The 18,824-nt window shown below is 40.1% G+C and overlaps 1 protein-coding gene across 1 annotated transcript in view; it reads right to left on the bottom strand.

Moving 5' to 3' along the window:
• The window catches only part of LOC104448076 (cucurbitadienol 11-hydroxylase), a 35,554-nt gene that overhangs the window by 13,574 nt on the left and 3,156 nt on the right, over positions 1-18,824 (bottom strand). The gene's annotated exons all lie outside the window — the stretch shown is intronic.

Genomic DNA, 18,824 nt, shown 5'->3' with positions numbered 1-18,824 from the left:
AGTTATGATTGTTACTTTAATGATTGCGCACCTGCATGATCACCTCACATATTAGTGGATAAGCATAAAATCAATCCAAATTGCCTACCAAAAATCATTTCGTTAAAATGAACAAGATTAGGTACCGAAAGGGCACTAATTGGTTAATTAATGTAATCAAGTCCCTGACCCTAGATTCTCTGGTTGTGTAGGAAGTGAGGTACGCTCATATGCCTCACTTGGTTTCTAACTGACCCCAATAGGCTAGTGGCAACTCTTTTTGTGCAAAATTCCTAAAAAATATCCCAATGTCACGCTGGGTATGGGCTTGGGAGAGCTCGCGCCTAATCATGGGCCCTAGGCCCGTCCTTTAGGCAATACCTCTAATCAAACAACTAATCAAACAACAGAACAAAGAAATAAATCGCACACCGAATCAACGTGGTTTGTTAGTGGACCAATTTCATAGGAAAAGCAACACAAACTTTTATCAAATATCAAATGATATGATGTAGTTTATAACTATACTCGAGTCACTCAAACATGCTTAATATTTTTTAGCTCTCAATTAAATTTATTAACTCACACGGTGTTTAATCCCATAATTTCTTATGAAATAATCTATTAATCTCACAAAGGAATTACATGGGCCTTGAAGTTCGTATAGGCTAATGTGTCAAATTCATTTCTTTATCACCAAAGCACCTTGAATAACTTTTAAAACTCCACTCTCTAAAGTATATTGACACTTGGTTGAATACAAGGCACTTAAGAAAATGATGTTATTCTTCAGTTCCAGAACATGTCACACTCTAGGCAATGTCTTTATTGTATTATCATGCATTCTAATTCTACTATTGCCTACATCCACAATATCGCTCTTAACGTTATTCACCAACTACACTTTACTATTATTTGTGCACTAATAAGTAGTAAATTAGTTGCTCCTTGGTGTAGTGTGAAATCAATAACTAGAATCTATAATACATCTATCAAATGATGAACCCTTAGTGACAGATCATTATATGAGACACTATTAGCAATTGCAGCAACAGCATTAGTAGACTCTACTCTAGTATTCTTACTCTTTATTTTAAGGCAATCCATTCTAAGATGCCTCTTCTTTCCACAACTCCCATGGACCATGCCGCTAGTCCTAAACTAACTATGCTTGTTGTGATTTGCGCTGCTCTACTAACATGAGTATTAGTTTTTCCTCTTATTTCACCTACTAAAGTAGCAAACACGGATTCATCAGATTCTTTTATATGAATGTCTTCTTTCAGTATTAAATCACAAACCTCGTCAAATGTCTAGATTTTATCCCAACTAACAATGATAATAGTATTATTCCAACTATCAAATAATGAGGATAATATGATCAAAGCATGTACCTCATCATCAAATTCAATCCCAACTAAACTCAAATGACTAACAACAATATTCAATTCATGGATTTGATCAGCAACCAACGCACCTATGCCCATATTTAAGTAAATGGACGTCACATTAGGTAGACCTTATTAATTGTAGAGGGCTTCTTGTACATGCTCAACATGGCATTTATTAGACCCGTCATAGTTTTTTTTTTCCACAATGTTAAATGTGACATTACGAGCCGACGTCAGCCAAATAACACCTAGTACCTATCTGTCTAGCAATTCCCAATCAAGTTTCTTCACCAAATCTAGTTTCTCCTCCCATTGGGGTAAGTATAGATTCCTCTAGTACAAATAACCCTCAATCTACATTTTCCAAAACCCAAAAATCATTTTTATCAAATCGGTCAATTTTTACTGTTCCTTATTCTATCGTTATTAATTCGCTTCAATTTAGTTAAGCTTAGCTCTAATATAAATTGTTGCGGAAATAAGGAATTGAATAATAAGATAAACACACAATGGAAATAAATAGCATATCAGATTTACATGATTCGGTTAGTGGGATCTTTACAAGGAGAGCTGTAAAAGATTCCACTATAAATTAAGCGATATGACAAAGACTACAACCACACTCGATATATTCTAACATGTGTTTTCCAGCTCACAACTAAATTGAATAACTCACACAATATTTAACCTCCAATCCCATACAAAATAATCTTTTAATTACATAAAGCTTACCCATAAGATTTAGTCAACTTCAACACTTTTGGATTGCTTCGGGGTACAATTCATGAAAAACAGCCTCTTCGATGCTCTTCACAAAAAAGAATCGCTTCTTTTATATAAAATATTTAGATTAAAAATAGAAAACCTAGTCGAACATAGGAAACCTCCATTTAAATCAATTTTCCTTCATTGGCTCAAACTCAAGACATGTCTTCAACAGAGAATTTATAAGATTTAGTTCAAATAGACTAGACACTTGAGGATTTTTTTTTCCCTAGTTGATAAATTTGTTCTTGTTCTCTAGGATATGAAGGACCTTTTATTTATCATTCTGAGTTAATAAGATAAAAAAGACTACTTGAAGATCATAAATAACTGCATATTTCTATTTTTGCATTTATAACAATGCGACCACTGCCGCAACCATATTGGCAGTTGCAATAAGTTGACCACGACCGTATCAGGCAACAAGTGTGATGGTGAACGCCACTACCATTAGCCTCGCGGCGATTAAAGGATTGCGAGTTGTGGCGGGAAATGGCGACGGTACCACGGATTGGAACCAAGGAAAGATGTATAGTGGTTGCAATGACCGGATTGGTGGGATCTGAAATGGAGATTACAACAAGCATGCAAGGAAGAAGAAGAAAGGAAAAAAAAAAAGGTGTTCGTACTTAAAAATAGATTCTGAATTAAGATGACGTTCCACATGAATGATGATGAATATATATTATGGTCAGTTGGCTAACCGCACGAATTACGAGATGCTCCATTTTACATAAGCAATACATTGAATCGATTTTACAGAGATCAGGTACTTAGTTAAAAAAAAAAAAAGTTAGGTACACGCTAGCAAAACCACAGGTGTTTATGATGTTATTATTAAAGAAAAGCTTTCTATCTTAGTATTTCGATGAAGTTTGCTATACCATACTTTGATTGATGGAAGTTAAGAGAATTGAAGAAAATAATAACTCAAGGTTAGCTTGATATATATGAGACTAGATTAAAGTAAGTATTATTGTGTCCAATTCTATTAAGTGGCATGGCAATTCAGATTCTAATAAGAGAAAGGAAATATGCCACCAAAAACCCTAAATTTTACTTAATGTGATAAATTTATCACAAACTTTTTTTTTGTAACACAAAAAACCTCAAACCTTGCCAACTGTGACACATTTATTCTAATTTTTTTTTTCATGACACAAAAAATCTCAAATTTATACACGTGTAACACATTTACTCCAAACTATTGAGCATTTTCATCTTTTAGCTTTTAATTTTTTTTTCTTTTGTTTTTTTTTCTTTTTTCTTCTCCTCCCTTCCTTCCGCCGACCATGGCAGAGGGAAGCCAGACTCAGGCAAGGCGGTCCTCGCCGAGGCAGGCAAGTGCGGCCCTCCCTTAGGTCGAGTGAGGATAGCCCTCACTAGAATCGACAAGGGCAATCCTCACTTGACGCAAGCAAGGTGGCCATCACCTAAGTCAGATCTGGCAAGGAATGCCCTCGTCAATGTCAGCAAGGGCCGTCCTCGCTTGAGTCGGCTTCCCTCCATCTAGTAAAAAGGAAAAAAAAAAAGAGAAAAGAAAAGGGAAAAACGAAAAAAGAAAGATAAAGACAAAAATGCCATTTAGCCATAGAGTTGGGGTAAATGTGTCACTACTGAAGAAATTTGGAGTTTTTTGTGTCACAAAAAAAAAGTTTGGGATAAATTTGTCATATTGGGTAAAGTTTAGGGTTTTTTTATGGCTTTTTCCCTAAGAGAAAAGCCTAAATCCTAATTAACTTGGGTCCATCGGCACTTGCAAAGTCGGTTCTAATATCCAATCATGGGCTTCAACCTTTGAACTTGCTTGATTCGTAGCAAATGGGATTCCAAAATCCAAAGCAGGATAGATCGCGAAACCACAAAAGCCTATTTTCCACAGCGACAAGTAGAACTGCTCTTAACAATACAAGCTACCCAACGGTGAGTGCATACTTTGCTCCGCGGTTTTATATATTTGCACTTGAAGCAATTTGTGGGCTTTCAGTAAAATGCTCTACCAAGTACCAATAGCAAGAAGCTGATGTTGATGATGATGATGTCATCGTCATCATAATTATTATTATTTTCGTAAAACTTGTTCTTGAAACGGAAAAATTTTCCAGAACACTCGAGCCTGCTAGGGACCTTTCGTTTTCTTAGTGCTGCGTTTGCAAGTCAAAAAGGCTACTTGAGGATCACCAACGAATTTGGACGTCTCCTTTAGCATATACGACAACGCGGGTAATTATGGTCGAGCGCAATCAAATTTGAGGTCGTATTAAGGAGACCGCCATAATCATTTTTCACATTATTGGCCCACTTTCTAGACGTCTTTTTTTTCCACACCAAAAACTGAGCGTGGTCGTGTGTTTCATGCTGGAAAGCACCCATTCTTTTTATCCATAGTAAAAAGTAAGTATGGTCGTGTTTCATGCTGGAAAGCATCGATTCTTTTCGAAATCTTTTTATGTCATATCCGACGCTCCGATATATATCCAACACATTCTGATACGTGATCAATAGATATAAAAAAATCTAACACATCTGACATGCGATTTTGGCCGTAGGGGATAAATTTTTAAAACTTTTAATAAATAAATGGTCAAAATATAAATATATAAAAATAAAAGATAATGATGATAACAATAATAAAGAGAGAAATAAGAAAAACCTAATGTTTTCTTCTTTTTTAACTTTGCTTCCTATGATTCCTGATTTCTAGTATGAATGTATGTGAATTTGAACCAAATTAATTTAATTTATGTCAGAATTCTTTATTTTTCAAGAACTGACACGTTAGCGTGTCATGTTGTATCATGTGTCGCATATTGATATTAGTGTTATCTAGGTTTCACGAACCCATTTTTCCGAGTGAGCCTGCAATTGATTCTTCTTTTAACAATTGGTTTCATTTGGATCTATTTTTAAAAAAATTTAGCCCATTTGATTTCCGCCCCGGCCAAACAAATAATGTGATTTTGCCACGTGGTCCTTAGATATTTGCTTTTCAAAAGTTGTACAGACAAAACTCATCGATGAAGATTTTGGTTCGAGAAGTAAAAGAATCATTTTTACCCTTATCGGCAAAAAGATGAAGATAGATGATCAGTGCAGCTGTCCTCTCTAACTGTTATTGTTTGGGTCTCATACCATTCATAAAATATTTGATTTGAGGCCAAATTACTTAATTTACTAGAAAAACCTTAAGTGGGTTGCACGATGCTACATGCTTGTTATATGAAATCTTATGTACGAACGAATGAAAAATGTTCTTGTACGTGAATAAAGGCTTCTAAACATATCTAAACCTGTTGTATTTACACAAATAAAGTACTAGCTTGAATAATGAAATCAATGGGTCTAAACGCACTATTCAAAATGCGGCATGTTTATTATTGGCATATAAATGGGTTTGATCTGTTAATAATACAAACTTGTTTAAACTAATATAAATATTCTTACTTTCGTATCATGTAAATAAGCCGTGTTGAAAATTGATGTATTTGGCTAATGCAGTTCGATCAAAATGCGAAAAATTTCAAAGTGTTCTTAGATGAGATAGTGAATGCCCGAATCATAATTTGGCTAAATGTTTACTCACTACATGACTTGAAGATGTGATCTTGTGGAGGACAATGACACTTTTTTACTATTAGATTATCTTGTTCAATGTTATGAAATCATCTATATAAATGTGCTTCTATTTGCAACATTGCTTTCCGTTTATTGTGTTGATTCGTTTATTATTAACGTTCATGCTATTAGAGTAGGAAGTGAAGTGTGCTTTATTGCAATTTGACGACAAAAGTCTTAAGCAGGCAACTGACACGATACTTTTATTGAAATCCATTACACCCGATAAAGTGACAACTCGAGTAGGGTTAAAAAAGGACATGAGAAATCGAACTCAAGATTTGCAAGATTACCTTGGAGAGAACTCGATCTATCCAAATCTACAGAAATTATTTGAGACGTACGACGAATCTTTCAAGGAGTGAACATCATATCCTTCTTTTCAGGACATCTTCGGCCAACTTATTACGTCTTGTTGTCCACCGTAAAAGTATATTATGGCCGTGTCTCGTTTTCGGGCTGAACCCATTTCGAGCGTTTCTGCAGATAATTCTTCTTTTATCAATTGGTTTCATATGGATCCATTTCAAAACTTTTTAGCCCATTTAATTTCTGCTCTGGTCAAACAAATAATGTGATTTTGCCACTTGGTCCTTAGAAATTCGCTTTTCAAGAAGAAAATTCTAAATCTAGTAAAGTAAACAATGGCATTCTGAGAACCGATTTTTCTTTTTTTTTTTGGTAAAGGGTAAATATATATTAGCAAAAGAACCAAGGAGCTACACACCTATATAGCGAAAGACCCTAGCACCTAAGCTTACACTCAAAGGACAACCAAGCGAGTGGAAGAGGTGCCGGGGACGGGGGAGAGGGGGGCAAGGAGCTGCATGACGAGGAGAGAAGGAAAAGCAGCTAGATCCGGGCTAAACAGCAGCCAAAAAGGAGGAGAAGGGGAAAACAAAGGCACCCGCGCAGGGAGAAGGAATAACACCAGAAAACTGAAAGATATGAACGAAGGGACACCATGGATGCATCCAACGCTGAAGAGAGAGGACGCATCATTACGTTGAAACGCCTCATTCGAAGATCGAAGGATGGATTCCCCAACCGAGTTGTAGTCTTCTGTTATGAGTCGTATCCGGGACCTTCGAAAAGGTAAAGGCTCTATCCTTGATAGCCATGCGAAGATGTTCCTTCAAAGCCGGGAGGGATAAGGTTTGGTTGCGGAAGATAATGTTATTCCTTTCCTTCCAAATAAGGTAGCATAACGCGGCAAAGCCAAAACGAGCCACCGATTGATAGAAGCTGGTGTCAGAGAGATGCTTGATAACCCAATCTAAGTTATCCTTCCACGTAGAGTTCCGCCATGGGAGGTTACATTTATTCGCCCAGAAAGCAACCAGACTAGCCGAAATCGGGCATCCGAAGAATAAATGATCAACGAGTCGAAATAGAGGAACATAACATACATGAGGATATTGGGATTCTCCCATGAGCGAGCAGGATTACCTGGTTGGTAATCGGTTGCAGTGATCAACCATAAGTGGGTTTGATAGCGGGGGAAGAGAGGAATTCCAAATGAATCTCGACCAAGGCACAAGATGGCCCCTAGTCCTTAGAAGTGTCAAGCGAAGCTGTCGTAAACACCTCCGAGGAATGGCCCACCATAGAAGTCGATCATCATTGTCGTTGAGGATTGGGAGAGGATCCTCCCAGCCCATAATGGCCGCCGAGACTGCAGAGGGAAGGGAGAGGACATTAATTCCAGCAGCAACAGAAGCAAGCCGAGGGATGCCAGAGCAATATATGTTTCGATCTGTGAAGAGCTTATAGAGCGGCCCCCGGTGATGCCAATTATCAAACCAAAATGATGTAGATAATCCATTGCCTATGCGCCACATAAATTGATGTTGAATTAAGACTCGAAGGCCTAGCAATTTTTTCCAAGACCAAGAGCATATTGTAGGCCTAGGGATGACCCAAAAATTCTTATTCTTGATGAAGTTGGAATGGATCCATTTGCACCAAAGTGATTCTTTATCATTAAAGAGGAGCCACAAGTGCTTAATCATAGAAGCGATATTGCTAATCCGGATGGTTCGGATACCCAATCCACCTTCCTCCTTGGGTAGGCAAACTTCATCCCATTTGACCTTTGCCCCTCCCGATCCAAGGGTCGGTCCTTCCAAAGGAATTGGCGAAATATTTTCTCAATTTGTCTTGTGACCGAGGAAGGGAGGATGAAAACACTCGACCAATAAACCTGAATCGAGTGCAAAACCGATTTAATCAGCTGTAGTCTACCGGCCAGGGAGAGGAACCGATTCGTCCAAGATTGGACTCTCGAGGTTATAGCACTGACCAGAGATATGCAATCCATCTTGCCTAGCCTAGATGAGATGATAGGTACCCCGAGGTACCTAAAAGGGAGCGAACCCAATTGAAAGCCAGAGGTACTAACCATGGACTCTTTTAGCTCTTGAGATCCACCTGAGAGGAAAATTTCGCTTTTGTTGAAGTTTGGTTTCAAGCCAGACCAGTTAGCAAAGGATTGAATCCCATCCAAAAGCAGGCACAGAGAAGACATATTACCTTCAGAGAATAATAATACATCATCTGCAAAGAAAAGGTGGGAGAGCCTAGTCGCTTTGCATCTCCAAAAGAAATCATAGCCCACCTTGGACGTTTGGTTATTGATGATTCCAGTAAAAACTTCCATAACAAGAGTGAAGAGATAAGGGGACATAGGGTCACCCCCGCCCGATTCCTCTCCCACTTGAGAAAAAACCATGCAATTCACCGTTAAGAGAAATAGAGAACTTAGGCGAGCGAATGCACCATTATGCGGTCAATAAAAACTGCAGGGAATCCGAAAGCCATCAAGGTAAGCCGAATAAAGTTCCAATCAATGGAATCGTAGGCTTTACGAAAATCAACCTTGATAATACATTTAGGCCGATAAGGATTATGATGAAAGTCGCTAAATAATTCCTGGGTCAGCATAATGTTATCGCTTATGCGTCTTCCTTTCACGAAAGCATTCTGGGGAAGACTAACTATAGAAGGGAGCACAGCAGCTAACCTGTTAGCAATAATCTTTGTGATACACTTGTATAGAGTGTTGCAGCATGCAATGGGCCGAAAATCATTAACCGTTGACGCATTAGGGACCTTCGGGATTAGAGTCAGGATAGTTGCATTGATCTCCTTCAGCAGCTGACCATTAATAAAGAAGTCCCGACTGCCCCAGGACCGATGGTCCTATAATCTCCCAAGTTCGCTTGAAGAAGTCAACATTAAAGCCATCTCGGCCGGGATTTACCAGAAGCAAGGGAGAAGAGAGTAGATCGAATTTCCTCATCCGAAACAGGGCGAGACAGCTCCTGGATCTGTATATCATTGAGAGTACGACTCAACTTATCCTGGATTTCGGCAACCAAGGGCACCGAAGTAGGAGGAGAAACTGCTAAAAGATCCTGGAAATGGGAGAGAAAGAGCTGATGTACCTCAGGCGGGTGAGAGACCAACCGGTCTCCATCATGGATTGAAATAATTCTATTTCGCAGGTGGGATTATTTGACGGATTGGTGGAAGAAATTTGTATTTAGATCTCCTTCCTTAAGCCACCTCACTCTCGATTTTTGCCTATAAAACGATTCCTCCTGGAGGCGAAGGTCAGAAAATACCCGTAGTTTCTCCTTCTCTGTATCCGCCAGGATCTGGTTAAAAGGATCAAGATGAATGGCTTCCTGGGCCAAAGAGAGCTGGGCTCTAGCTTCATCAGTTCTCATAGATATGTCCGCATAGGCCATCTTGTTTAGATGCTTAAGCCTGCATTTCAGAGCACGAAGCTTGCAAAGATAGGGAGTACATAGACGTACCAAAAATCAGAATTCCAAACCTGCGAGACCATATCAAAAAAGGAGGGATGACTCATCCAAAAGTTGAAGAACTTGAAGGGCTTGCGGGTATTGGGAGTAGGCATGATTCTTACAACCATTGGGCAATGATCCGACACCCCCTGGGGCAAAAAAGATGCTTCCGAGAATGAGAACGCCGAATTCCATGCTGAGTTGATCAACACTCTATCAATTTTCCTAAGCTTGCGATTCGATCCTGAAGATGTTGCCCACGTGAATCTATTTCCCACATATCTCAGATCATCCAAACCAGCTTCATCAAGACACTCTCCAAAATCATTGAAAGAAGGGATCCAATAGTTAGAAGAGTCGGCTCTATCCGACGCATCCGGAATCGCGTTGAAATCTCCAGCAATAATCCATGGCGAATCCGAGAGCAGTAGACTACGGCGCATAAGGTCATTCCAGAGAGGTCTTCTCAACACGAAGGAATGCTCCGCATATATAACAGAAAGATTGAACGAAACGCCGTTATTGAGACACATCAACCGACCATGAATAGCCTGAGCCGAACAATCAGAGGTATCAAAAGAGACATTATTGGGGTTCCAACCCACCCATACTCTCCCCTATGCGAGTGAATATAGTTGGAGCACCACCGCCAAATGGGATAAGGGTAGCGTAAACAAGAGGAAAAGCAACAGAGAGATTTTGGTCTCCAAATGCCCATACAACTAAGGTTGTTGGTTCTCACAAAATGCCTAATTTCAGCTTGCTTAAGGGGGAGACCGAGACCCCTAATATTCCAAACTCCAAAAACATAGGACACAAAAAGATATGAGGGTTACCTCTTCCTTCCTCCTCGTTTTCTAACCGAGGAGGATACCAGCTTTGGGCTAGGTGGTATACTCGCATCAGCAGATGCATATCGAAGAGGTCCTTTCAGGCGAACAGGAACATCTATCAAAGGATCTGGGAGAGATGGGGGAAGGATTGTCTCCTCCAGGATAGATGAAGGTATCACTTGTGGTGAATCCGATCCGCTCCTACCCAAAGCAGTTTCATTCACCACTTCTTCATCTGAGGATGATGACTCCGAAGAGGATTCCCCTGAATCTTGAGCTTGAATCGCCAGAGAAGGGGCCAAAGGGATGTCAGGTATTAATTCGAAGGATGGAGGGGGAAGATCTACCTCATTCGTAGGTACCTGATTTACCATTACAGGCTCCGAATGCTGAATTGCAGATTGTTTATCACCTTCTGACTGAGGCAAAACCATAATGCGATGTGATGGAGGGGGGTTCTCTGGATGGAAGGGTATGTTGTTTCGCTTCCTCCGCACTTCCCTCCACTCGTTGGTTTGACGGACCGAGCTTGGATTAGCAACTGCATGGCCAGACTTAGCCTTAAGTTCATCAGGCGCAGCACATTTGTGCCCAAAAGTGCAACAAGAGGGGCAAATAGATGGCACCCATTCATAATGAACATCTATAGAGCGACTTTCACCATCAAGGGAGAAGTTAATGACTTCAGGAAAGGAGCTCGATGCATCAATCTCCACACAAATACGAGCAAAGGCAACCATAGCCATCCGTTCCGTTCGCTGTCAACAAATAACGGCTTACCAATAACACTAGCAAGAGTGCTCAAACCAGTGCAGACCAACATACCACCGGAACATTTCTCAAACGGATCCATATAGGCACAGAATTATGACAATCCTTCTTGAGTTCCAACTTAGGATGCCATTGATGGAGAATAAGCGGGATTTTTGCTACCGTGATCGGCCCACCTTCGAGAATTTTCCTCCTGAAGTCCTCATTCGGAATACGCAGGAAGTAGAAACCCATATCAGCTGCAATTACCTCAACTAACTCCTCACCCCAAGCGTGCTTAAGAGTGTCCTCGTCAAATGATAAGGCAGTCTCTTTCCGATATAGTATCCAACTAGACAATCTTCCCATTTAGGATGGGCGGCCGCATAATTTCAGGTGTAATTTGCGGCATTACTACATTATCCACAACAAGAAAGGGAAATAAGACAATTTATAACCCTTAGTAGCTGAACGAGTCACCGCAGCCCATGTTCGAGCACGGGGTTGAGCATCGCCGATGGAGAGGCTTTGTGGGTTGCCGGCGGATTTCCAAGATTAGTAAGCCCGATCGCACCATATCGCGCATACCGTGGGGGGAAGAGGATGAATATCACTCAATTCCTTCCCAGCCTTGCTGTTAGTTTTCGGAACCTTGTCCGAGGGAGGAATGGACGCTTCGCCAATAGCAGAATGCCGAGGGCCGAACCGTAGGCGAGACCGTGCCTTCCTTGCTCGCTTCCCCCGCCGGGAGTGACCCCGAGGACCCCTAGCCTCCGAGGGAGGTCGAGCAGGGGGATGGACGAGAGGAAGGGGGATAGAGGCATACTGGTCCGGAATAGGGCCCTTGCCGAGAATGCTCGCATGAGCACCGACGAAGAAGCCATCCGAACGCAGCAGCTTGCGCAAGCAAAACCCTAGAAGTTCAGATCGCGATTCCAAAATACAGAAGACATACCGGGGGAAACCGTTCGGAGGGAGTTTAGATCGGGTCCAGGCGCAGCTCGTCTCCGAAAATGAGCGACAACGGACGGCCAGAGTGGCCGGAATCAGCAGAAACGCACTCCAGTGAACAGTACCGGTCGCATCAGCAAAAGAGAGAGATGGTGAACAGTAACCCGCGAAGGAGAAAGGTTCTTTTTCAAGAACCGATTTTTCTTTTATTTGCGTTACATTAATTTTTTTTTTTACCATAAGCCAGTAAAAAAAAAAATGTTATTTCTTGCTCAATTCTATTGTGTGAGCCAAACGAACGATAGGAATACCAATGCCCTTTTATATTTCCATTCCGTTTTCCAATTTTATTTCGATTTGACTCCATTTCTTTGGACCAAACACGCATTTGGGCCTTGTTTGGCGCATTGTTGAATTGGATTATTCATGCCGTAGGATCCCAATTCCTTGATTTCTATAGTTGTAAAGAAACATGAACTCCAATTTAGATTTCCCTTACCCAAAAAAAAAAAAAAAAAAACTCCAATTTAGATTCCTCATGGAATACCATTCCTTAAAGAATATGGATTTGAATTACTTAGCTTCACCTATTATTGAGATTGCACCATCACTATTATTACAAAAAAAGAATATAGCATATTTGATAAATACATTTGAAAAAGTTTTTAGCAAATTGTAAAGAAAAATATAATCGAAAATAAACATATACTTGTGCAAGACGTCGCCAGTAATAAACTAGTGGAGGACCAATGGACCGACAGTTGATGATGGCGGCGGTCCATGATGTTCGAGCCCATCAACCTCCATATGGTCTCTGAGGTTGGTCATGATACACTCTTCAGACGTCTGAATTTGAGTCACATCCTAAAGTCCTAAGTTTCGACCCAAAAAAAAAAAAAAATAGTCCCAAGTAATGCCATACAACAGCACCCACCGCAGCCATGGAGGTCGTTGGCCTTATGCGACTACAGCTCTGGGGTTATGCAAGGGGCACAACATCCATTACAGCTTATTGACGGGATTGAATTAGTTTTTGCTGCTTCAATGTATGTCGAGAACATTGTCTCTCTTCGCTCAACGACGTATCAACTTCGACAGTCACGTCTTGTAAGCTTCCATCGCCATTCGCAAGAAAGAAAGCATTCTAGTCAACCCAGAACTAAGCCATCAACATAATCTTCTTAAGTTCAAACTCAGCAGAAAACAAGTTAGATTCATCCGCAAGACGAAGACGATGCATCAATTCATATAATGTCCGACCGCAACCCACTCGAAAGAAATGCTGGTATATGATGACATTATCCTGTAAGAAGCTCTCAGATTGAGATTCTAGACATCAAACTCCTGGTACTGCTAAAGTGGATGGAATGGGAAGTCACTAAAGAGTGTTAATCAGTTTCAGGAATATTCGATAAGTGATACAAAATCCACTTTTAGCTTAGAGAAAATAATGTTTTGACCACAAGATAAGCTTAGAGAGAGGTTCCTGGAGGCAATAATTGTCTTTAAAAAAGTGGTCGCATGCTTTAAAGTCGATACCGACTCTGTTCTTTGGTGTTCTCTCTTTAATTTTGTCTTACAAATAGTTCAGAAGAGAAAATACTTGGATTTTGATAAACGTTTGTGTTTTAAAGGGGGTACAAATTGACCCAGTGCAGTGAGAACTTGACCAGGCTTGTCGTGTGATTGTTCTTAGCATTTCGTCAGAAAATTGTCTAGATTTTGATCGAAGTGAATCAATTACAAAAATATAAAAGTTAAACATGTTAGATAATTTATAAAAAGATAAAATTCAGTGACGTAATTCCAAAACTCACTAAAGTGGAGTGGCCAGCAGTAAAAATTTCCGAAATTTTCTTAGCTCCCAATATAGAAAAGAACAAATATATCACTTTCCTTCAGAATGGATGAGCATGACACTCCATATAGGGAAATATATGAGCTGGTAAGCTAACATAATCAAAAGTTGGGATGGTCCAAGCGGTGGTGCGTGGGGAGGAGGGATGCCGATGTGTCCACACCTTGGTCCCCATACGTGTGCATGGAGCAGGTGCGTCTCTTGCCCCACATCACCTAAGAAAGGAGTTATGGGCTAGCTTATAAGACTTGGGTCATTCTAATTATACATACGTTTTAAGGGAAAAGACTATGGCGGAGATGGCAGTGCGTCCACCCTAGTGTGGGTGACCCATAGGAAACAAACCCTTAAGGGAGGCTGCGCGACTCTAATGACACGTATGTACTCATAGAGGACAATATATTGGCTTGGGAGAGGGATAGCAATGCGTTCGCACCTTTGCTCCTACAATACGCGTTTTCTTGGGGTAGTATGGGCTGTCTCAAGAAGAATAAATCTGTGAGAACTCAGTGTCCAAAACAAATAATATGTTATACAATAGAGACCTTGGGCATTACAAAAGTAATCCCTTCTTACTACCACATCATAATTGCCTCTTAACTTGTGGGCTACTTCAGGAGTGACCTAGAACTACTCTTGAGCAGTTAGCTACGATTGTCCCTTGTTTGATTTATCCTCTATTATTCAAACTTCACTTCCTTTCATTTCAACTTCCTTTCATGTTTTGAGTTAATCCATCGTTCTTACTTGTTGTGAACTCCACTTACCCTCCATCTATTGGAGGTTCATGACTAATGAAATTTAACTCTTAAGACATTCCATCGACAGATTTATTATCACACCCCGATTCTCGAGCACGCACCCATTCCTCACCTTGGTCGATTAATAGCAACGTCCCAGGACGCATCACCGACTCTTTCATTTTAATACGTATACGGAAGCATATAAAAACCCCCGGACAATAAAACAATAGGATAAAAAAGTATGACTATATTTTTCACAACTGAAAAACCACAACCAAATTTTTATACAAGCAAACCTCATAGTATAAATTACAATATTATTAATAAGCCAGATCTATTACACATCAGATCCCAACTTAGGGTTTGCAAAACAAGGTGAGGTCTCCGTCTTCATCTGGGTCATACTCCGGATCATCCTCGGGATCATCTTCGGACTCCTCTTCCAGTTCCTCACCAAGGTCCTCCTCTTTAGGTTCTTCCTCCACAAGTTCCTCCTCCTTAGGTTCCTCCTCCTAGTTCTCTTATGGGTATGCCTCTTCTTGATCAGCCTCTCCTTCTGGCATGCTCTATCTGAAGTTTGCTATTGATTGCTTGGGAGAGTTGGGGTCACTCTCGAGTTTAGGGCCTTTGGCATTAGTCACCGCTCCGTTCTTGGGATCCGCAGTCCCTTCTCTGAATGCTTCCTCTAAAACGAATAGAGGTACATCACCCTCTAGCATGGGACATTCCCTTCGCCCATCACGATATTCATGATACCACGACTGATACTCGTGGGGCCTCAAGACATCTTTACCCATGTCCTAGATGGTTAACTTAACCAGAATGTACTCTAATCCTTGCGAGTGAGGGTGACTCGAGAAGTGAGTTTCTATCTCAATGACTTTCTCGGGTATACCAAAATACATGGGAGGACGAGGAGGTGGAGGTGATGCCATCTAGGAACCTGAAATGTTGTCTCACAACCGGGATGAGATTACGTCTTGGTAAGTTCTACCTCCTAAGACTCAATTAGGAAGCCAATAAACTCTAGAGGTTGCATAAACATAACGTAAGTCAGAGGACTTACCTTTACCTCAGTTCCATTCCTGCAAATCAGTATATATATCAAATATACACTATCACATCACATAACTCAATCAGATCGAATTATCGATCAATCGACTTAGTCGATTACATGTCATTCAGACAATTTCCCGGTCATATCAATCCATACTATTCATTTTCTCAGAAGATATATATCTAGTCTCCGAGTCACGTGCATTCTCTAAAGTGACATACTTAGTCTCCAAGCCACATGCATTCTCTAAGGTGACATGTCTAATCATCAAGCCTCGTGCATTCTTTAAGGTGACATACTTAATCACCGAACCACGTGCATTCTCAAAGGCGATATACCAAATCACCGAGTCACGTACATTCTCTAAGATGACTTACTAATCACCGAGCCACGTGCTATTCACGGGTGATTTATTTAATTCACAAGTCACGTGCATTCTCTAGGACGACACTCTAGGTCTCCAAGCCACGTATTACAACTTTATTTCTCAGTTTTATCATACCCGATCAAATCATACCCGATTGGTCTTAGCCAAAAATATAATTAATTCACTCTCACAATTTTCGCCACTTTACATAGCCCGCCAAAACATTATTGGCGCTATAGACCCATGCTTGGTCATTTACCAATCAATTGCTGAAATTAAATAATTTAGGAATAAAATCCTAAAATCATAATTAATTCAATTCAACACGATTTAGTGCTCAAATAAATAAACGGACTGCACCACAATAATCAGCATAAACTTTTGGTCGTCGTCTATCCCTGCTTAATTTCCGGAAAATAAATAAATAAATAAATAATTCCAAAAAGTATTAAATAAATACAATAAATCCAATTTAGGCCCGTAATGCCTAATTGGAAGCCGAGACGAGCCCAGAAAATTACCGAGACTCGTTCAAAAAATATTATGACCTATTTCATTGCTACCTACACTAACAAATTGCCTAACATGCATCATTAAGGCACTAATTTAATTACTCTAATATAATCCATCCACCTAATTGCACTTAATTAAATCTAATCAACCCCTAAGAATCATTAGCATACTAATAAGGGATTAGTGAGCAAAACTCACCCGTTTAACAATCCGTTCGGATCAAAATGTCGGGAACGAAGCGATGGTCACTTTTCTCCAAAGCGAGCCTAGGATCCGAGGTCCACAAACACCTCAAAACGGACTTCAAAGTTGCTGTGAAACTCACTTCCAAACCTTCTATTTTGGCTGCAAAAACAGAAGAAATGAAGTTGGTTTGGTACGGGAATAGTGACAGCGGACCGGTGGGGGACTTCGGCGGCTTGGAGTGCAGTCTACGACGGTTGAACGGGCTCTGGCTGACTCATGGCTACTGGACAGTGGCTAGGGCGGAGTGAGGAGGCGAGAAGGAGATGGTGGTGTGAGTGGCGGCGCACATGGACGGTGAGCAGTCTGACGATGCGAACATCGGCGACAGGTGGCTCTGGGTGGCTTGCTGGCGAGCTACTCGGTTTCTCCTCCTCTGCTGGTTCGAAAATGGTAAGGTAGAGGAGTGCTTGGCCGGTTGTTGAGGAAAGAGAGAAGAGATGAGGAAGAGAGAGAAGGATAAGGAGACAAGGGCTCCACCAAGGCTAATTTCTTCCAACCTCTTGTCCCTGTGACTACTCTACACCACACACATCTCCTTGGCTCAAAACCAGCCAACAATGCTTGCCTTAGGACTCTTGAAATGGTCCAAAAAGATTAGGCCTAGGGGGGATGCGAATTTACAACATTTTGGCATCAATTGGGCTTAATTCCTTTACAATCTAGTCCCATTTGGCCTCAATAGATTCAATTAACCTACCGTTGATCATCTCGGCATTTTTCCTCACCCATATATCCATCATGCTTCCCAAAATTTGCAATCAAAACGATCCCCGGCCTTTTTCTAAATAAAAACGGTCCTACGACGACTTTTTCCCAAAAAGTCTTGAGTTTCAGAAAAATCTTTAAGACTGAATCGATATTCCTGTAATTTATTGTGACATGACAGAATCTTCAATTTTTGAAATCGGACTTGAATTCGCGATTAATTTCTATTCGGTGCGTTTTTAGTATGACCTAAGCTACTTGATAGTTTTTAGGAATTTTTAGTGCAAATAACCTATGATCGATTTTCTTCGAGCCACAATGAACCCGCTCGACGCATTGGCAACTCTTGATTGTCGTGAAAATCTCGATGATTCAAATATGGACACATGGTACCAAAACGACAAAAAATCAGTCTAGGGTCAGTCGATGAGAATTTTCCAATTTAGTAGTGTCACCCACTATTAGCCACGTCTAGGGTCAATCGACGAGAATTTTCCAATTTAGTAGTATCACCCACTATTAGCCACACATTTTAGTCAAATAGACCTATCTCTGATCTCAAATCGATTTTTAATTGTACCGTAATGGCCTCTAAAGATGAGCACAATCGAAAAGTTGATTCCTAGTCAAATTCTCAAGTTTATTGCATTAAAATTCATTAATAGTTTTCCTGAATAGTCTAGTTATCTCGAGAGTCATCAGCTCCGAGAACAGCTTTATAGGTGCGTCGATAAAATGCTCGATTTATTCAGTAGAAAACGGGATTGAAAATATGGGATGTCACATTTATTGGGCCAGTTGTGGTTCTACGACTTTTACGATCACAAATTTGTTTTGCCATCTTATTGAGTGGGCTTATATGATAAGTGTATTATTATGACTAGGTTTGGGGCTAGGAAGTATCCACACTTTATAAAAACCTTCGTATCATGTTGAACATTCTAACATACGGTCAACATGTATCGAAAGATCGACACGTGGCCAACTCTCCCGACGTACGAGTCCAGAATTCGCCATGAAATTTCAACATACATAGAATCAATTTTAAAATTTTTCAATAAATGATGGATCTAATTGTAAATATTAAAATAATAATAATAATAATAATAATAATAATAATAATAATAATAATAATAATAATAATAATAATAATAATAATAATAATAATAATAATAATAATAATAATAATAATAATAATAATAATAATAATAATAATAATAATAATAATAATCATCATCA

This window comes from Eucalyptus grandis, chromosome 11 (genome assembly GCF_016545825.1).
Source record: "Eucalyptus grandis isolate ANBG69807.140 chromosome 11, ASM1654582v1, whole genome shotgun sequence".
NCBI lineage: Eukaryota > Viridiplantae > Streptophyta > Magnoliopsida > Myrtales > Myrtaceae > Eucalyptus > Eucalyptus grandis.
This window is presented reverse-complemented; position numbering and strand designations above follow the sequence as displayed.